Here is a 4,558-nt window from a genome sequence, read left to right on the forward strand (position 1 = left end):
TCTCTCTCTCTCTCTCTCTCTCTCTCACTCTCTCTCTCTACAGCACACACACCACAGACCACACTGCAGCTTGCTTCTGCTCAGCTGACCACTTTTTGTTCTCTCTGTTGCGTTGAACACCTCTGTTTACACTGGGCTCTAACATTTGTCTATGTTACATATACAGTAAATGCATTTAAAATAATCTCTCAGCTACGTTCAGAAGAAATGTTCATGAGAATACTAACGAAAAGTCAGGGGATTGCCACAGAGAGAATAAAAGCTAATATTACACATCACAACAGGTAAAGGAGGAGATGAAGTCATTGTCAGGAAGTGGCTCCAAATTTCTAGGAAGTTGATGCTATATTCATTTTCAGGAAGCATCGCCTCACAAACTGACAGTGAGAGTGTGAGACCGAGAGAGAATCACCATGGATCAGATCAGATGGATTATAATGTCTTCATTTCTGATGCTGCTGGTTCAGTTTACAGGTAGGAAATAGTTGTATTGTAACGTGGTGAGTTTAGTGAACTGTTGGGAATAAAAAATGAGACATTTGCAAACTTATCTAACATTATTGTCACACTAACGATGAACATAACAGTCAAGTTCATATTTTTTTGAACAGCAACAGCTTTTAAACCATCCTCCTCCACTGTCAGAGTTGGAGATGAAGTGACTTTGTCTTGTGGAAATGGGATAAATGTTCAGGATCAGTGTTACAGGACTACCTGGTTCTTCACTGGATCAGGAAACAGAGTAACACTGTTTGAAGATGGGCAGATTCATAAAGAAGCCAAAACTAAATCAGACAGACTGAATGTTACAGAGAACTGTTCTCTGGTTATAAAGAAGGTCACAGATGAGGATGTTGGTCGTTACATCTGCAGACAGTTCAGATCAGGAGAACATTATGGTGGAGACACAGTCTATCTGTCTGTTGTTACCAGTGAGTATTTAAATCATACTTTTTTTAAACTGTTTTGTTAGAACAATATACTGAAATATTACAATAATTATGATTACAATGATGAAGTTAATTTTACTTTAATTGTCTTTCTCCTTCAATATCTCTGTCTTCACCAGTGACTGAACAGAAGAACAATGATACGGTCACCTTGATCTGCTCTGTGTCGAGATATTGGTGTGACCACACAGTGAAGTGGCTGTATGAGGGTGATAAGACTGATGTGGAGACAACGCAGTTTTACTGTTCTGCCACTGTGACATTTACAACATATCATCTTCATCAGAAGTCAAAGTATTACGAGTTATTGAAATGTGAAGTGAGAGATGATTGCAGTGAAAATGGGCAGCTGTTCAGCTTCATCCCTCCTCAGTCCTCAGGTGAGAAACCAGGTGAGAATATGATCAGCTGTTTAAAATCACTTTGTGGATAATTATACTGAATATTTGTTTGGATCTGACATTATAATATTTCATGATTCTGTTTGTTTTGTGCAGAAGTTTTTTTCTAACTGAACAGTGTGTTATTGTGTTTAAGGTGATGATGCACCAACTACAATATCTCCGACTACAAATAAATCACCAATGACAACAGGAAATAAATGGACATCAGAAGAGACAAACAACATGACATCTGAAAACAACAATCAAACTAAACCAGAAGGTAGTGACTGAACACAACAGAACTACATTTACAGTCAGAAAAGACATGCAGGCAAAAGACACTTTGATTATTCAGATATTAGAGATATGGAGACAGCACAAGAACACGCTAACAAGTAGCTCGTCATCATATCACCTCTGACTATATTTAATACTTCTAACTGTTTCAGGCTGGTGGAGGATCATCGTCGTGCCTCTGGGTTTAGCATCACTCATAACAAGTGTTGTGGTGGTCAACATATGGACAAGAGCTAAAGGTGACAACATTCACAGATGAAACTTATTTTGGCTTTTAAGGGAACAAAACATCATAGAAGACAACATTGTGAGTTCAAACAGCGAATGATTGAATGTTTGTACAATTATATCTTTACAGAGTTTGTGATATGTTTTTATTCACTTTTAACTGTGTATATACAAAAGACAGAAGAAGATACATAGAAATAAACCATGCATTGTATTGAAGTGGTTATGACAGCAAATGATTAATTGAGAAAAGCAAACTAGCAATATGAAAATCACAGATGTAAAACGGCTATGAAATAAATAAATAAACAGAAATAAAATTTAAGTTACACATGGAAGGGATGCAAATATGAGGTAAACATATAACTGGTTCAGTTATGGACATTTCAGTTGCCTGTTTGTGTTTTTCTGTTCCCTTGTGTGTATTTATCCTGTTTTGTATATTTCTGTTTACCCGTTTGACCTGTTTGACCGTGTTGTATTTTGTGTGTTTCTGTTTCCTGTTTTTGTTGCTTATTCTGAATTGTGTTCCTGTCGTCTCTGTTATCCCTTGTGTTGCCTAGTGTTGTGTCAAGTGTCTGTGTTTAGTCAATGTCATGTTTTCTGTGTTTTTCCTGCTTCCTGTTTTATTTTGATAGTCTGGTTTTCTGTCTTGTCTTGTCCGATTTACTTCCTGAGTTTTCCCGCCTTTGTTGATTGTCCTGCCCCGCCCTGATGTGTTTCACCTGATGTTACCACCTGTTCCTTGTTTGCTCCCTACCTCATGTATTTAACCTCTGTGAATCCCTTTGGGTCTTGTCAGATGGTTTTGTATCCGAGTCCTTGTGTTCCAGCGTGTGTCTGTTTGCTCCTTCCTGTGTTTTTGCCCTGTCAGTTTTTGCTTCCTGGTGTGAGTTGCCCAGTCTTTGTACTGCCGCTTTTTGTTTGTAATAAATCCCTGAGTTGCATCCATCGCCTGCCTGCCTGCCTGTCTCTACCTGCGTTTGGGTCCTCTACCTCCCTTCACACATAACAATAACAATACGTTGCATAATACACGTTGCGGTGCAACCTCAACACATCGTCAGTGATGGACCCGGGATTGTCAGGTGTTTCGGGTCTTATCAGATACCCTCGCCCAGGCGACCTAGCCAGGGGTGATCAGTCCCTGACTTGTGTCTAGGCAGCTTACTTCACCACTCATCACCCCTCTTAACTTACAGCCAACAGGAAGTCTTTTGAGCGGCGTCCAAGATGTTCTTGATTGCTCTTCGTCTTTGCAGTTCACAGATCCCTAAGAGTCCCAGGACCTTGTGTAGAGATCACCCTGTTAAGCCCCTGCAGCCCACTTCAACAGGTTCACAGTGGGCCTTCCACCCATGCCTCTGACACTTTGCTACCAGAGATGCATATTTGTCTCAGTTCCTGTCTTCCCAGGGGACTACTTTCTAGCATGAATTTTTGCTTGGTTGCATCGGAAATCAAGACCATATATGGCCTAAATGTGGTAGCTGTGATGGTGTCCGGGAACTTCAGCAGCCTTCCTAGATCGACCAGGACCTGCCGATCTCTTCCTGTTGAGAGCAGACCACCCTGGGCCTTCGGTCGGGGCTGAGGTTTCTCCCGGCATGAACAAAAGAGATGGGGCACTTTGTAGGGTGTTGCCGCTTTCTGGAGGTGATGCCAGTGTGGATGGTGTCTGCTCTTGCCCACAGTACCTGGTCATGGTGCCAATGGTATTGCCCATCTCTCAAGGTAGCTGTACAGTAGCTGAGAATGTGCTCCAACAACCCCCTCTTCTGGAAGAGTTGGCAAGCGGGTGAGTCCACCTTCCAGATCAGAAGGAGTATGTTATACATTGACTGGACCAAGAACGGATGCCACTCTGACTCTTTGTTGGCAGCAGGCCCCAAAACCCAATGATTTTCTGATGGTCTTTGGGGTAGAGCTTGTGATGCATGGAGGTTCTGGGCACTGTGGGGTGTCTCCAGGCCTGGCTCCTCCTCTGTCTCCCCCGGTGCTGTATCGGGTACTGGCACTGTGTGTTGCACCACTTGCTTCACTGCTTAAGCAGCCCATCTTGGTCTGGTGGATCTTTAAATCTCTTGGGTTTTTGCAAACCTTACCGCATCTGCAGACAGCACTCCTAATCCTTTGTCCCCACCTTCTTGGCCACCCCCTGGGGTATTTCTCTGAAGGGTACTTCATAGCAAGATTGTGGGTGCTCCCTCTCAAAAGCCGCAGTTTCGGTTGCTAACCCTCCCTGCCCTGGTTGCTGTCTCTCCGAGATGTCCTCTGTTTCTTCAGTTGTTGCTGCACAATTTGCGGTTGTCATTCAGCCTTCTCCTGGGAGTCAATGGCGTTGCCATACTTGTTTAGTCACATGATACACCTTGCGGTACAACCTAGACACATCGTCAGGGATGGACCCGGTGGATCAGCTGTTTAAGGTCTTATTATCAGACACCCTCGCCCAGGCAAACCAGCCGGGGGTAATCAGCCCCCGATTGTGTCCAAGTAGCTTACTTGGCCACTCCTTACCCCTCTTAATCCAGAGCGAACGGGAAGCCTTTTCAGCGGCTTCCAAGATGTTCTTGATGGTTCTTTGCATCTGCAGTACAAATCAGTCAACAACCTTAACTTCATCTAAAACAGATCACTTGGTATATTTATTTATTTATTATTTAACTTCCCTAAATAATGCTCTCACATACGCATTTA

The 4,558-nt window shown here is 42.8% G+C and overlaps 1 long non-coding RNA gene across 1 annotated transcript; it reads left to right on the top strand.

Annotated features, from left to right (window-relative positions):
- The first annotated feature begins 1,219 nt into the window (after window positions 1-1,219).
- LOC120547295 lies at window positions 1,220-1,861 on the top strand. Its single transcript, XR_005637045.1, has 3 exons — window positions 1,220-1,342; window positions 1,488-1,613; window positions 1,783-1,861. It is a non-coding gene; the product is annotated as an uncharacterized LOC120547295 (long non-coding RNA).
- The last annotated feature ends 2,697 nt before the right edge of the window (window positions 1,862-4,558 follow it).

The sequence above is a fragment of the Perca fluviatilis genome, chromosome 18 (genome assembly GCF_010015445.1).
Source record: "Perca fluviatilis chromosome 18, GENO_Pfluv_1.0, whole genome shotgun sequence".
Classification (NCBI taxonomy): Eukaryota; Metazoa; Chordata; class Actinopteri; order Perciformes; family Percidae; genus Perca; species Perca fluviatilis.